The sequence below is a fragment of the Neopsephotus bourkii genome, unplaced genomic scaffold, assembly GCF_033783945.1.
Source record: "Neopsephotus bourkii isolate Nb327-2 ecotype Australia unplaced genomic scaffold, CSIRO-AGI_Nbou_v1 NB_1863, whole genome shotgun sequence".
NCBI lineage: Eukaryota > Metazoa > Chordata > Aves > Psittaciformes > Psittacidae > Neopsephotus > Neopsephotus bourkii.
In genome coordinates, this window is record NW_026902336.1 from 634,624 (window position 1) to 652,117 (window position 17,494).

A 17,494-nucleotide genomic window follows, 5' to 3' on the forward strand; every position below is an offset into this window, starting at 1 on the left:
ATCATCATAAAGCAAAGCAGTGAATGGAAGAAAATGATGCTATAAATCCTGCAAGTACATCCACAGAATTTAACACACCTTTGCAGTTAAGGTTTAAGAGCAGGTGGGCTACCAAGTAAGCAAGTCTCTGAACTGAAACCAGTAACACTGACATCAATCTGTCATATCAAGCCTTATTTCATTAAAGTGAGAGAATACTTAACAAAAACTAGATATATTTCTGTTAGACTTCTGATATAAACTTGAGATATAATTAACAAATTGACAGCTTTTCTTAAAGGAATTCACCTTGATATCCTGCAACAACCCTCTTAGTTGTAGTTGGTTCTTCCACTCCTGGGGAAAATGAATCATAACAGCAGTTCTGAAATTATGCTTGTTCTGTATCCTGTCAGCATTCTACTTTATTAATTCTGTCAATGAGAAACAGACATTGTTTGGTTTTTTTTCCTGACAACAGTTCAGTGGGGGAAGGTAACAAGCTTGGAGACAGCTCAAGAATGTTTAATTGTTTTACAAAATGAGACACTACAAGAATCACCCTGAGTGCAAATTAGCAGATGGACAAAATACCCACCAACTTCAGTAACTTTAGGACTGTTCACTGAATCACATTCCTATTATACTGGACAACGACAATACTTTATGGGAAAAGATCAGCACATTTACTGAAAAAATGTCATGCAACAGATGTTAGGAGCATTACTGCCACTGTGCTCACCTCCTAAAGGTTAGCTATAAAAATCAGCAAGGTACCCACGGAGTTACCCATCAGGTGTGGATGCTGTTTTCTAGCATGAACAAGTCTACAGAAGATAGTCTTATAGTAAAGCTGAAAGGCAAGGCAAAAGGAAAGAAAAGAAAAAAAAAAAAAAAAGGACACTCTTACAAAAACAAAGGTTTTTTTCTGCCAGAACTTAGTAATAGTTTTCTCTTTGAATAGGTAAATATTAGCTATAAATATTAAAGGTCTTTCATGACAATATTTAACATTTTATTCGTGGTTTAATCTGAAGAGAAAACATTATGCCATATTTTATTTTCTTATAGTGACTTATTTATGAAGTGTTTTTAACCAGGAAAGCATTTTAAGGATTCACTTTATTTTCTGTTCCTTCTTCCATTCCAACCCTTTAAAGGGCTTTAAACAGCTTCTAGAATTCATCAAAAACTTAATATTTGCCTTCACCCTGACTGCAACATGCCCACATTCTCAAGTACCATTTATAATGAATTTGCAACTAGGTGCATTCCCAGTTACTCGAGTGTTTCAGGAGCATGGCTTTTCCCTCACCACTAGTTGCTAGACGTAATAGGTTTATACAGATTAGCTGCATGTGTCCCTGACAAGCTGTGATGCTAGGCAGCTAATCATCTTCTGTCCCCTTTCCATTCCATACAAGTTATTCTTGTATTTTTGCAACTGCCCCATACCCTGACCTTACAGACATACTGATCTTCTAACATTTCAGGAGACAGCTTTAGAATGCATAGGAGGCAATTAGTCATCTTACTACGTCTTAAGAAATTGATGATTCTGTTACTGTCTAAATCAAACACAAATACATAATTCCCTCTTGTAGCTTTAAGTAACCACTACCACATTGCAAAGGCTACACCATTCAATCAGTGGTTCCATTTCTGAATCACATCAAGAACTGATTAGAATAAGACAAGACAACAGAATGTCTCTGATCACTATGGGTAGACTTGCCTTACTCTTCCCAGTTTTCAGGACAAACCTGCTTTTACTGTAATCAATTTGAGGGAATGAATAGATGACAATATAACCTTCCCACAATTCTTTACTGCAAATTACTAAGGAAGACAGTACTGACCTGTAGAGTAATCATCTATTATATAAGATCACGCTTGTGAAACTGTCTATCTCAAATTTTGGAGAGGGCAAGAACAGGACAGAAAGCAAACTCAAGCAGACATAGCACTATGCTTTACATCTTGCAAGTAATTTCTCAGGACCAGAATACAAAGAACCAACAACAGCTATTTAAAGGCGCTATCTCACTATTATGAACCACAGCGAAAGAACCATATAGTGTAAAGAACACACATATCACTGCAGAGATAAAATTGTTCTGTATGGTTGTTGGTAGGGTTAAATATTATCTAAGATATAATGAGAACTCTGTGTTCTTACTGAATATAATTTTGTACAGAATAGCACTGGATAGGATTTTCTTCATTAACAAATCATGATGGGGGGAAGAATGAAACTTAAGACAGATAATTTTTACAGGATGATAATGTTCTTCATTTCTAAGCCATTTGAGTTCCATATTAATTACAGAGAAATGGAGGCTTTATAATCCCCCTGCTCCCTCTCTCATTACAGACATAATTGTAAAAGCTACCTTGCTGTAGTGTAACATTAATCTCTGTACTTATTATTATGGGATCACAGACTCCTAGTGATGGATGACCATGTCTCAGAGCACATTTTCATAATACACTGTAGTATTACTGAGTCATTATTTTGGAATTTGAAAGCACAAGTACAGAATCTGAGCTAGACTACACCTTTTTGTTTGTTTTAAACCAAGCTGAAGTAGCTTCTGAGTCATATCATATACCTGACATGGTATTTAAGCACAGTCATACCTCACTGAATAATTCTGCATACATAAAATACGTAGACTGTAACTATCTTCTGAACTTGCCTTCCCTGCATTGTTAAAGACAGAATTCATTACACTCATGAACAGTAGTACAGGACATAGGCATGAATGTTACGCAGATTTAAACAAAAGAGACTGGAGACATACTACTTCATTGCACTTGATACGACAATACTTGTTTTGTAATACAGTAATGACAGAAATTAGAACACTTTTTAACTTATCTGAAGCTATGTTGATGCAGTTTATCTCAAAAATTTGGTATGTATCTTCATTCAGCTGGTATTCAAATATAATTTCTCATGCGGCTTTTTACTTGTTTTTGTGTGTTGTATGTTTCAGGACAGCCACAATCTATAAATACATCTGGAAGACATTTACCTATTTACAATAGCCACTTACAGCTCTTCTAGATTGAACATCCCCACGCCCCCCCCCCCAAAAAAAAAACCCACAAACAAAACAAAAAAATCCCAACAAAATACCAAAAAAAACCAAAGTACCCCCAAAACCACCCAAAATTATAATAGACTGAAAAAGCGTGTCAACCAGCAGCTCTCACTAAAAAGAAGTGAGTAAAAGGAAGCAAGCAAACACTTCATTCCCAAGTTGTCAGAAGCCCAGATAAGAAGTTACAGAAAAGTCTACATTCAGAATGACTGCATTTTCTCAACCTAAGATTCCTAAATCTTTAACTAGGAACAACTCATTCTAATTTTTGAAGAAAGACAGAATAAACATTGGGTCTTTGGTTCCTTCATCTGAAGGAACACTGGGACCTAACTCCAGTGCATCTGACAGCAAGTTTTGCACGATGACTACACATAAATGTCCAAATAAGAATTGTACAATATGACCAATGCACTGGCACATATATATATATATATGTACACAAACACAGGTCTTTGCAAGTTCTGTGCGATTTACATGAACAGGTATTTTTGAATTCAGGGGGGAACCAACAACAAAATCCCCACCCCAAAACAAACAAAAATTTCACATCTGTTACGTATCTAATTTCATATGCATAATCCATGTAAGTATGCATAAATCACTCTCACACGCACACTATTTATATAGAAAGCACAAATCTCCCACACCCCGAGAGAACAAACTGCAAATCCATACAATCTTACTTCTGATTCTTAAAAAAAAAAAAATAAAAAATTTACAATGGGAAATCCTAATCTTTGAATCAAAACAGTCAAAATCAGCATCACATTAACATCAACAGGATGGTGCTGCTTTGCCAATCTATGTACTTCTCTGTAACTCAAATTATATATGTATACCCTTTAAAGACTATTTTCCCTTCATCCTACCCAGCACAGAATGTCAGTTTCCTTACCCTTCAGTATGTCCTCTTTTGGGCCACTGTAATGTTAGTTAAATGAATTAAAAAGTGTTTGAAGTTCCAACTGAGCATTTAACATTTTCAGTGCTTATCCAAATTGAGTTGTATATGAAGTTATTTTACTTTCTTAGTAATCATCAAGCAGAAAATACAAAGCATCTATTAAATAAGTATCTGGTTTTACATAAATATCTTAACATCATGTAAGCAACTGAAAATAAAAGTATTAAACCCAGTCCTCAGGTTTCACCATCTCTGAACATTCTTCATGCCACAGGCTTAAAATCTACTTGTAGAGAAGTGATTCTAACAAATAAAGGGTATCCGTGGTCCTTCATCTACTGCAAAAAAAAAAAAAAAAAAAAAGTGCTTTGTTGTGGGACAACAGCCATCTGAGAGTCCCAACTAGTGCTTTTGCATTAAGGCTAAAGAAATACATGGAAAGACATTTACTGCAGACATATAAGCAGGACACAGGAATGACAAACTGATTGTTTCTTACCATCATTCCACAAAACTTCACAGCCTTTAAGGATTCAACCCCACTGATTTCTTTAGGTTTTTATACTTCTATGTAGTTTAAACATTAGCTGAAGTGACATAAAACACAGGCAAATGTGTTCTGCTCTTCCTCCCCTACAAATATATCCAAGAGGTTTTACAGGCGCAACAGATTGCTCTGATATTTTCTCTCAGATTTACAAAGCTGAAATGTACTGCACAATTAAGTGCTTACATCTTCCCGCTAACAAAAAAGGTTGTATAGATGATTAGTTCAGATGCTGTGTAGACAATGTTTACACTGTAGTGCACAAAGCTAGATAATTTTAATACCCCTCACAGATGTGTCTTCCTTGGGCTTTGAGAATACTTTGAACTACTCTGTTTTGAACTTTGTGCCAGAACACCTGCTTCGTTGCCTTTGTTCTCTTGAACATACTAGCAAAAAAGGTCACTTATATTAATAAAACATGTCAGTTTTAAAATTTTAACCATAATTAAACTGCAGAAAAACACTATCATGAACAGAAAAATGCATGAGCATTTAACAAATGGCTTCATATTTACAGAATATACTGGTAGTTAAGCATATTCAAAGTTTTCATATAAGAGGATAGCACAAGGCCTTGTACAACTCAAACACTTAAAGATAAACAATGTGCATGCTTTCTAGCTATAATCCCTAAATTGGTACTTTTCTCATAGGTAATTCTTCAGCATTTTTAAAGACAGAAGGAAACAAGATTTTAAAATATTACACAGGAAAAATATGCAGTTAGCATCAGGGAAAGAACCCAAGTCTCCCAGTTATCTTACATTCAGCCCATTAAGCCTCTTCAGTTTTTTTCAGGAAGCACAGTTTAACATGAAGACATTCTAAATTGTGTGAATTTCATCCACCTCCAAACTTCATTTTCAATTTGGTTTTTTTTTTTTTTTTACTACACACCAAGGCTAAGAGTTAGAACAAAGTTTCCATTAAAAAAAAATAAAAAAAAAAAACAAAACCCAGAAAAAGTGATTCTGCCTCTCTGAAAAACAGTATTTTCAGTAGTCAGATTTATAGCAAAGAAAAATGAGGAATCGTGAAGTTAACAGTAGAATAGAACTAATTTCTGAAATCAGCAAAATCTTTCAAACAGGCTTTACTAGAGAAAAGAAAGAATGCTACACAAAAAGTTATCTCAAATAGGGATTAGAAACAGGAAGCTGTCACATAAATTCTTTTCTACAGAGACAGACTGAACAATAATCAGAAATATGGCAGCTCCATGACAGGTCACCATTAAAGTGACAAAAGGTACAATATTTCATAGGGAAAAGTAGTCCGGTGGTGATTTGATACTTGGAAATATTTGAGTTTCTGATTCTAAAACAGCACACCGAAGACGTTAGAACCAATGACAGTTTTAATGTTACATAATTTTGTTCTTCAGTGTTCAGAAGAATGAAGGATACAATGGCTGGACTTCATGAACTTAAAGTTGACTCCATGGTGATTATCACTGGACAAAAATTGAGTAACATTAAATACTGTTGATGTTTGAGACAATACCATAAGTAATCTAATACTCAGGAAGGCAAAAAAAAGTCTATTACAAATTAACCACGTGTCTTGTTTCTCCATGCATTCTCTTCCCTCTCTCTAGAGGGTTTGCTATTCGCTCTCAATTTTCTCATAAAAACATGAAACATTCATCACACAAGGGGGCTCCCAATTGTACCGGAGAGCCACAGACATTTCAAAGAACACCTAAATCTCAAAGGCCACAAATGTAGTCTAGCAACAAAGTTTTACAAGCTTATGACCTTTAATCTTTTGTAAATTCTTCTGGTTCTGAAAGCTGGAGTGCAACTCCAGCTTAGATGCAGGTTTTTAATTGGCTATTTGACTTCAAAAGTAAATGGCAGATTTAGGTCAGATGCCAATTTATTATTTCCTTTATTTAAAACTTCATATAAAGAAGTCATCAACACAGCCCAGGATACAAAACCCAGTCAAAAGAAACTCTATTTTGGAATCCAGACACCTGATAAACAAGTTGCATATAGCACAGCAGATGATACCTGCACACTGAAGTAATTAGAACTAACTGCTCATCTTATCTGCCACATGCACTTTCTCCAGTTTCAGACTTGAATTAAAACTTTAAATCAGTCTCCTTAGTTTTAAAGCAGTACTATCATCCCAAAGGATTCTACATTATTTTTTACCTAGTAACTAGATACTCTTTGCTGCCAAACACCAGCAGAATAAGCACTAAATAACATAAGCCATATCCAGATCAGCTCTATCTTCAAGCAAAAAATGTTTGCAGTCTCCACTGTAGCCCAGCTATCTCAGGGAAAGAAAATAGCTGAGTACAATTCTTAGAAAAATGCAAACATTGCTACAGCACTTTCTAATAGCAAGCAAAATATATACTGCAGAATGCAATTAGTGCTTTTTACATGGGTTCCTCAACCCCCGACTGCTGCAAGTGCTATGGACACCAGAATGACTCAAATTTTACAAGTTTATTTCCAATGAAAAACTCTGAGGAGAGGGGAAAAAAAAAAAAATAAAAAATCTATCATGCACAATGCAACGAGGTCACAGTAAATGCCCAAATTGAAATGAAGCTACATGTTGCCAATATTTTCCAGAATCACAGAAAACAGCCTGTGGCAACAGGAAACCAGAGTATGTCCATTCATTAGGACTCAAATCCCCCTATATTTTGTCTTAAATTATTTGGGCAACACCACTGGAACACAAAGACAAGATGCAGGGATGATGTTTCTATTTGCAAAATAGGTTGGCTACTTCTACTGAAGTCCTAATGGAACACAACAGATTCTTCAATGGTCAGTTCTTCCCTTTTTAGTCTCAGCAGTCCTTCCCCGCAGCATACAGCATCCTTCACGTATATTGCATAAGCTGCTTTTTAGGGATTTGTAACAGCAGAATTTGAAAAAAAAAAAAAAAAATAAAAGCACTAAAATATTTCCTTTGTTTGAAAAATCTATGCAGAAACCTCAGCTTGTACTTTCCAAGAAATGTCAGTGTTTTCAAATGTCATATTTTTCGTTCATATAAGGCAGAGAAATCTCACTATAGCTTCATTTTTATGATGGTACACTTTGTGGGCAGAGTCTGGGGATGACTATGACATGAAAACAGACAATCAAAACAGTCATCAATTTCCCATGCAATACAGCAGAAAAAGGTCTAATATTCTTTTTAATTTCACACTGATGTAATACACTTAAGATTAACAATCCCTAACATAGGTGGGTTTTTTTCTTTAAGGTTCTAGCAAATCTTAATTCTCATAAAATAAAATATACACAGGAAGTCTACACCCCAAAGCTGAAGAGATGATCTAGAAATCTGTACTGTATAGCTCCTGAGAGTGACAGATGATATATAGAGCAAAAATAGACAAGACTAAGCCACTCATTCGCAGCTGTAAAGTATGACTTTGTTTTTAAGAATTTAGTCAGGTCAAAAATACTGGTAAAGTATGTATTTCTTACAAATTTTAATATACACACCTGCACATACTTAGATCTCAGAGATAAGTAGGACTCTTCCTTTGCTGATCATGGTTTATGGCATTAGCAACTTAAGCTTCCAAAATTATGAACAGTATTTCTGTACAGTCTTAAAGACCTAACAGTACTCTCTGATGCCAAAGAATTAATATTTTGTAAGGAACATAACACAAATTAAAATAAATAACTCGTTTCATATCTTAGGTCACTAAAACCTACATGGATTCACATGGTATTTTTCAAAGTGATAGAGCACAAGACTGATGCTCATAGCTTCATTAAAAACATTTATATGTAAAACATTGCTTTTTCCAATCATTAATTTCTTCTGAGATTTATTATTGCCCTATAGTACTTTTGTTTGAAAAGAGACTCTAGGGAGATGACACTTTCCTTGGTTAGAATTGTTACAGCTGACAGAACACATAAAAGTCAAACCGCCTGTTCCCCAGCTTTCAGCCTCAGCCAATCAAACACAGAAATACTCAGCCTCTCCCAATCTTGAATTGTGGGGTTTTTTTTGAAGTTTACAGAATAATTGTAGCTTTTGAGCACAGAATCGTTTTGTCACATAGCCCATTCTAGTTCATGAAAATGCTACTGGTGCCCTAAATAGCATTAATAAAAAAATTTTGTTCTTGGCATTGTAGACACATCAGCCTGATTAAAAATGATTGCATATTGTTAGCATTCATGCACATTTTATTACAAAGAAATGATCCCAGAAGGCACCTTACACTTACCTTCCCATCAAAAAATAATTTATACCTGGAAACATTATTTTTTCTTCCCTCTTGAGCTGTTATTATAGGCCCCTGCAAGGATTCCTGGGACCAGCTGAGTTAAACACTTCTACAAAGGGACAATCGCTGCGCTGAAGAGCTCACAGAATCTTTCATTTTATTTTAGACAACTTGAAAGGAAGTAAAGTGACCTCAAGGGATATTTAGAGGCAGCTTCTTCTTAATGCAAAGGAAGGTAAAACAAAAGAGGCTGTTAGAAACCTTGAGAAATAAACAACCAAGGCATTCTGACTGCTCATTTGTAGTTCAGAATAAAAACTAACAGCAACTGAGGCAGCAGATAAGGCAGAGTAGAGTACAACTAAGCAGCTTTGTTTGGAAGTAGCTGGAAACATCTGATCACAAGTATACTTTAGAGGCATGCAAGGGAACCGTGCAGGGTGGCTAACCCAAGAACCAAGCAAATGACCTTAACAGCAGAGTTCTGCACTGTTGCTAAGTGGAAAAAATTGTATTCAAGGTTCATAGAGGCGTTGGTTTTTTTCTCAGCATGAGGGAGAAGTCCAGGGTTTTGAAAGCTTTTTTGGTGATTGAGTCTCTGGTTTTGCTCCAGTTCAGCACAAGATACTGTGACAAGCTACTAGAGACAAGAGCATTTAACATGACCCAAGAGTTTAATGCTTAAGAAGAACCAAGCATTTATTTAATTAACCATGTCACTCAAGCTACATGTGTACTATCATTCAACCCTGGCTCCTCAGTTCTTATAAAACCTCTGACTTTGGAAGTCACTTAGAAAATAAAGGTTCATAAACGTCAGGACCACCCGAGTACTAAAAAGATACTTCATCACATACTCGAACAGAAGAAAAGCCAGAGTTGGACATGCAGTGTAATGTGGCCGAAGACCACAAATAATACGGATACCTGAGCTAGCATCAATTCAAACTAAAGCAGCCATATGATATGGCTCAGCCCTGTGTGGACACATCAAAATCTCATTTCACTAACACAGCACTGGGGGTAAGCTAATAACCTCTGCCTCCCCCAAGCTCTGGTACCTTCCTAACAGTCCACCACATCCACTGCTTGCTCAGCAATTCTATACTGCACCCCATGGCTGTATGTTATGCACCAGCTAGTAACCATGTTTAACAGTAACTGTAGCCATCTGTTTGTTTCCCTTTTCCAGGCCCCTACTGAAAACATTTCTGACATCAGCACTGTCTCCATAGCACCTAGAACACTTAAGTGATTTTTTCCGTTTTAAAGCAAACCAGAACAGAAAATTGCACAGATTTAAATGCAAGATGACATTTAATAATTCAATAAACTACTCCAAACAGCAAGGAGTAACTGAACTTTGTGTAAGTCCTTTATTCATATGTTCATAGAAATTTTGACTTAGTGTGAACCTATGCAGCCACCAGTAAAGACGGTTTTCCTCTTCTTCCTTCCTTTTGTATGCATTTTCACACTGACACAGTCACCTCAAGTAGCCCTGTACAGTCAACTGAACCAAGGAATCAATCGATGCAGCTAAAACCTGTGTGCAGCAGCACTGCTTTACATCATCTTGAAACTGAGCATGGGTCTGCATCACCAAAGTACTGTATTGTATCACAGCACGTCACACTGCAGCTGGCAACTTTGAAATCTTTATATGACTATTTGCAGATAAATTGGTAAAGAGGGCAAAAAGAGTAGCTAAATGAAACTCACTATTGCTTGCAATTCTCTCAGTCAGCAGCCTTAATATTCCTACTGCACTGCATCTCTGTTCAGAAGTACCTTGAGTTTGACACATCTTCTCGGAAGAAAGAAAAAAAAAAAAACCAAACAAAAAACTGTACAGCTGTTGCCTCCACTTCTGTAATTTTTCTTAGATTTCACTCTTTACTGAACCAACAAAAGTTAAGTCCTTGCTGCTCAGGTTGATTACATTTTCTCTGGCCACCAGGCCTCTGTGGAACTGTTTCTTTCTTCAGAATGGAAATGTTCATACTTCTGAAGCAGTACTGAATCATTTGATAATGCAATGGACTCTGTCCCCTACTGTCCCTCTGCTTCCTCTTACCCTTTTAGTTTAGTGTGAAGAATTTAGATCAGCCCCAGTGAAGTGATCAGGAGTTTCTCTAACAAAGGTATCCTGTAAGATCAAGTAGCAGTTTCACAAAATTCTAGTCACACGAGAGAAAGCACATTTTGGAAAGGCATACAAAGTTAGTTTCTAATATCTTAAACGACACAAGATGGTTACACTGATTTTATATCAATGCTAGTAAATATTTGTTTTCTGAAGCACAAATAAATCATTTTACATTAAGTACTTGATTTTCAAAACTGAAAGCACATTAAACACTACAGCAGAAAAAAACACTTTCATGTTAGATATTTTTTTGGCAGTGTTCAAGGCTAGGGTAGACAGAGACTTGGGTGATATGGTCTAGTGCGAGGTGTCCCTGCCCACAGCTGGAACTAGATGATATTAAGGTCTTTTCCTAATCCAAACCATTCTGTGATTCTATTTTTAAGTGTAGCTTAGACATTACTTTCACAAGTTGAACAAACATCCTCATACCAAACAGCTTGACCTTGTTTCAGTACAAGTGTTATGCAATACATAGAACTACAAAGGCAGGTATCTGCATCAGAGATGAATTCCAGTCTGCAGCCTGGATGAACAGATGATGGCACAGTAACGTTTAGCATTAGCACTTCTTGGGTATTCTTTCAAAATAGCCACTTACGAAAATTGTCCTTTTGACAGATATCAGTGTATTGATAATTTTGTCTTCCTTTTGCTCACTTTAAATTTTTGCTACATTGCTCTGGGTGTGTACCTTTCATTACTAGGCCACTTCTTATCTTCATGCCTCTAATTGAAGAGTAATAAAGCCATAATGGGCTCACAATGTCAGCGAACTGCGAGCTGAATTAGAATCACTGCATTAGCCTCACCAAATTAAATCTTCATTTGCAGAAGGCTATTCAAGGAATACACATGAAAAACAGAGCTAAGTGATCCTCCCCCAAAACTGTGACAAATGAAGCTGAATATCATTCTAAGCACGTGACATATTCTTTGTCCAAAATGAGGCTGTGACTGCTGTGAATCACTCTGAGAGTTATTGTCTTCAATTTAGCCATTTTTAATTGACTTTCATTTGTTTATCTGAGGTTTACATAGCTATTCTGTAAGTGCATATAGACAGGAATCCCATGCTTCCTATGCAAGAATTAGAGTATTAGAGTCTGCTTAATCTGGATTATTCAATGTCCGTATTTAATCTGTGCAAGCACAGCACAAAAGAAGTACAATGCATGTAAAAAACACAGCTCTGTTTTGATTTGTTTTGTATTTTCTTTTCCTCCATAAAAATCCACAGAAAATTATTGGTTTGTTTCTTCAGATGCAACAATTATTTATCCATTTCCCCAGGGTTTATGTTAGCATCAATTGATGGAGATTGTATATGAAAAGCTTTGTCCAAAGGCATACCAAATTATTATAAAACAGCAACATTAGTATCTCCTGCACTTAAAACAGATGATTTACTTTCTTCCTATTAAATGAAGTTGATCACGATTTAATTTCTGTTTCTATGGAAGCAGGAGTAGTAAAATTTTCTGAGGAATCTTGCACTACATTCCCACTTGGCAGAACAGGCACATTGTGCACAGGTTCTATTCACCAGAAGACATCACAAAGTTTGTGGGACTGCAAACTAAGATAAACAACAAATTAAAAAAAAAAAAAAATACACACACCCCCCTAAAAAGGAAACTATCTTTCTGTGGCTTGACTTGGCACAGAAATTCTTCCAAATCAATTAACTTTGCATATTCATAATTTGTGTCCTGATAATAAAATGATAAAACCCTACACAGAATTTAAATAGCTATAGTAAGTACTTCTCATAAATGCAAGCTAATCTCCAACCATGTAAAATTTGTTAACTAGCCAATATCTAATCAGACATAGTTATTTTTAAGGGACCAATGACAAGGCCAAAATATTGTAAAAGTAGACAACTAAATTAACATAAAATTAGAAGATTAAGTCAAAACTAGAACTAAAAATCTTCTACAGTGCCTGAATCTGCAATAAATCATCACAGAATTAGACAGAAAAACTACCTGAATAAATATTGCTACCCTGTAATAGCTCTGCCCGTAAAAAAAAAAAAAAAACACAAAAAACCAAAAGTTTTCTTCTAATACAAAATATTAATTTTGTTTGAACTGCAACTATTTTAGTGTAGGACTCAACACTGTTAAATCAAAATAAGTAGAAATTGCACTACTGATTTCATGGAAAGGGAATCAAAATGTTTATCCTGGCCTCCAGGACAGAAGGTAGTGCAGCTCTAGAAGCAGGTGGTTATCTCAAAACTCACAGCATTATATATGGTTACTTGAGCAAATTTTAATTAAAACATTTCAGTCCTGTACCTTCCCAAACACATATGACATTTTGGACTCATAACTAGCAGCCTCCCTTTCAGAAAAGCTTATGCTTTAAATAAACACACAGCCAGAACAGAGGTAGCAAAACAACACTTTTCACTGCCAAGTTGGGTCTCAACCTAGAAAATTATTTGGCTGCCCATGCCATAGAGCTCACCCCTGTTTTCCTTTGTGCTGGGTAGCAGCTCTGTGGTACTGAACTTTGTGAGGGCTGCGGTACAGCTTTCGGGGGGTTGTACATGTTATTACTGCCCTCACGGCTTTCTAAGAATGTCATGCTTAGCAACAGGGACCAGATTTTCAACAGATCAGTTAGACACAAAATCAAAATGGACAAATCTTCGTAATAGCTCAGAACAGACAGTGCTAACCTCTCTTGAAAATCTGTCGCCAATTATAGGTGCCAAGTACTTGAAAACCTGGCTCTGAGCTTACAAAAAACTGTTTTCATATGCTCTAAACCAATACTGCAGCCAGTAAGGGTTTTGGAACTTCTGACACTGCACTTCTAGCAGAGAAGGAGCAAAAGAAGAGGCAATCTAAAGCAGACTGAGTAAACCCACCAAAATGACAAAGCTTACTACTATATTTACTGACACTGTCCATGCAGTGGTTTGGGGGTTAGCCCCTCTTTTATTTATATATTAGTCTTTCTGAGCCAGAACTGAGCACCTCTTCCTTTTGCTAGCTCCTTACTCATGTCAACCTACAATATTGCTAGTGACAGTAGATGAGCTGGCCTGAAAGAAAAAGCAGCAATTCCTCACTCTCTTTTCCTGTAACCGAAATTGGTTGAATCTATGCAAATCAATTGAGTTTACACAACATGGGGGAAAAAAAGACAAAATAGAACATTAAGCCAACTGGTAATTAATACAATTGGAAAAGAAAACATAGCTTTTGTTATTTAAGTGCACTAGGATGTTATCACTTAGCTTTAACACACACTCCAGGAATCACTTCCTAAAAGAAACTACGATGCAGAATGAGATTGGATTATGCATTCTGAAGCTTTCACAACTTTGAATTTAATATGGAATACAGAGGCCAAACTTCTGCCTTCAGCACAATTACTTGCTACAAAGACAGGAATAGAAGTTGTTTTGTGACTGGAGTTTCTTTGAGGATATTTGAATTTAGCAGTACATCAGTAGTTGCTTTCACTTTTAGGTTCAAATGGCAAGTTCAATTTAGCCAACTCATAGAGTTATTACGCTACAAAGTCAGCTTCCATCAGTTCCCTGAACTGCCATACAGAAAATGTAGAATCGTCAGACTTTTTTGCATGCTGTGATCAGGACTGTAAGGAGAAGTCTCCAAGCATCTGTTAAGGAACTCTTGCCGTTAAAAGATACACATGACATTTAATGTAGAAGTGTTTGGCTTTTTACTGCTACCACCTGCCCTGGTAATTTCAACATTTTATTTTCTTAACACAAACTCTCTTCACCACAGTTACAAATACAGGCCTTTTAAAGAGGCAACATTAATTCAAGCTTATTTAAACATAGGCGATTCTTATGAGACAACAAAAACGTCAGGGACTAAATGTAAAAACTGTTTAATACCCTAGCGTATAATCACATTATTCATTAGCAATGTAACCTCAACTGAGTGTAATTTAATGTTTCTTTCCTGTCCCTCGAGCAAACACAACATGGAATAATTAATCAATGTGATCCCAAGCTCCTAAATCCACTGTCAATAAAATCTGACACAGAGACTCATGGAAGAGCTCCACCCCAGCCTACCCTCATGGACCGACAGCTTAACCCAACTTAAAGGCTGACTTAAGAATAGAGGATGGCAGATAGCCTGTGCTTTCTTCATCACTCAGCAAAAAGAAATTGCCCTGTAAGACTTGTGTACCATCTGTTGTTTCTTTTGAACAACTCTCTGTTTTGCGAGATGGGCTGGTCTTTCAAGAGGCACACTGCAAATGGGCATATCTGCCCTCATCCTCACCTCAGACCTCCCCTTCCAACAAAATCAGTGACCAGGTTGCTTTGATCTCAGCTTGGTACAGTCTGGGTAAGGAACTGCACACGGATAAAAACCATGAAGCTTTAGTGTTTTAGACAACCCCCCTACTGAAACTTTATTTACCAACAAATTATTTAATAGCATAATTATTTAACAAAACTACTCCCATTTAAACACCTTTGTTCCATGATGCTTAGCAGGGTCAATTTCCAACAACTACACTGGAGAAACAGAATTAGGAGAGCTTTACAAAAAGATATCCACACTCTGAGGAGCAGGGAGACCCGGCACACACAGCAGCGGCAGGCCACGCCCTCACCTCACTGAACCTTTTCAGCCCTCCCGGTCCTTCTCACCGTTGCTCAGCTGCCCCTTCGCCACAGCTTACCTACTCTTTTTTTTCCCCTCTTATTTTTTTCCTCCTTCTTTTGCCAGGCTAGCGAGGCAAGGCCAAGGAAAAGATGAACGAAGAAAGCCGGTTTTGGTTACTGCCTGCGGGCTTACCTTCCCCGACAAGGCGGCACATCCACAAACTGATTAGTCTTCGCCTGCCCTGAGAGTACTATAATGGTACCCATCCTCTCCAGCAGGCAAGAAAAGAAATACCGCCCTCCCACCACCCTCGCGTTAATTGGTTGATCGGCAGGAGAGGCGGAGACACGGCGGAAAAGCACCAACCAGAGGCGCTGTGAAACGGCTGCAGGGCTGAAGAGGGCACAGAATGGGATGGTGAGGGGCGGGTTCTCTCGTTCCTGTGCGCCAGATGCTTGGCTTTGGTGAGAAGTGAAACATTAGTTGGTGTTCTCCAGGTGAAGTCTAATCTGTATGTTATGCTTCTCAATCTTGTATTTGTTTGGAGCTATAGTTAGCTTCAGAGGTAAAGTGTCAGTGCCCTCTTGAGGTACAGCTTTGTTTTACCTAACCTGTATCTTTCTAACACTATGCAACAAACTCTTTAACACCACAGTCACCTTTTAAACCAGGAAAAAGGTGCCTCAACTGATTATGATTAATAAATCCTGACATCTTTACTGATGCTGAACTGGCTGGCTTGCTATTAGCCCACTTACATAATTTCCTAAACTGGGAAGTGACTCGGGTACAAAATTAGAGGATTGAGTGTAAATCTGGCAAAAGTTGACTGCTTTAAGTGAGTGCTGTGCAGGAGAGATTGTATTCTTCTCTGGATGTTGGAGAGCTGTTCATGTTACCTGTTTGGCCTTCAGGGAGTTTTGTTACTTAGTCCCTCCTGGCATATTGTAACAGCAATGGCTTTCCTAACCTTCCCCTACTGCTTCATGTTGCTGCTGCCTTCTAGCAGAACTGAAATGCAAAAGTTAGGAAAGGGAAACTTGAAATGGCCTTGAAGAAGGGAAACATCATGAAAGGGCATGTTAATTTCTGAAATATCTGTATAGATAGTTACATAGCAGGGTGTGGAGTTAGGGAGATGACTGCTGATGACTTCCAGGTGTTTTGGTTTTTTTTTCCTGAACTGTAAACATATTAATTAGTTTTTGTCAGTTGCACTGGCTTATTTTTGTCATTCTGATGATTATTCTTATATTCATTATTACATTAATGGTTTGTTCAACTCTGTTTTATGTACCCAAAAGTCTGGGATGGGTACTTCATAATTATGTTGGCTTTTTGAATTAATGTGTGATCTATAATGTTTTGGAGCCATCCCATACAATTTATTTAATTAGGTTTCTTGGCCTGTGTATTAAAAATCTTTCAGCATCTTGAAAAGTAACCTAATTGTCTCAATATAAGAAAGATAATCTTATTTTGTAAGAAATTTGACAGGATTTTTAATATTCTATTTGGCCGTGTCACAGCCATATTTCTTCTGCAGTAGTGGTAAAAGTCTTAGTATATCTTAAAGAATTTTGAATTTTGGAAGAGCTGTCTTAAGCAATAAGCTTCCCCCCTCCCCCACACTTAAACCATATAGCTCAAAACTTCTTAATACAGTATATGTTTCATGAAAACTGAAGTGTGTATCTATATAGTAATGCAACTCCAAATACATAAGCGCCAACACAGAACTCAAAAGAAGGATGCGGTTTTTCTCTTGTTCTTGATGACTGGCAATAGCAATGGGCTGCAAAAGCAGTAAAAAGTAAGTTGGCTTATCAGTAGTCAGTGTAGAACCTGTTTATTTAGGTGCCTATTATGAATATTATTATGCATCTTCTTTTTTGTCAGAGCTATAGGTTCTTATGATGGTATCAAGTGCTAATAAAATTTGAGATCAATTTTAATGA

At 36.9% G+C, this 17,494-nt stretch overlaps 1 protein-coding gene across 3 annotated transcripts in view; it reads right to left on the reverse strand.

The window, feature by feature from the left end:
• SMPD3 (sphingomyelin phosphodiesterase 3) overlaps positions 1-17,494 on the reverse strand; it is a 114,706-nt gene that overhangs the window by 85,545 nt on the left and 11,667 nt on the right. The window contains exon 1 of one of the 3 annotated variants that reach the window (XM_061344074.1): positions 15,729-15,759. The exons of the other annotated variants lie outside the window; for them this stretch is intronic. The gene's annotated coding sequence lies outside the window, so the exon portion shown is untranslated. Of the gene's footprint in view, positions 1-15,728; positions 15,760-17,494 lie in introns of those variants that run through there. 3 annotated transcript variants of the gene reach the window in all.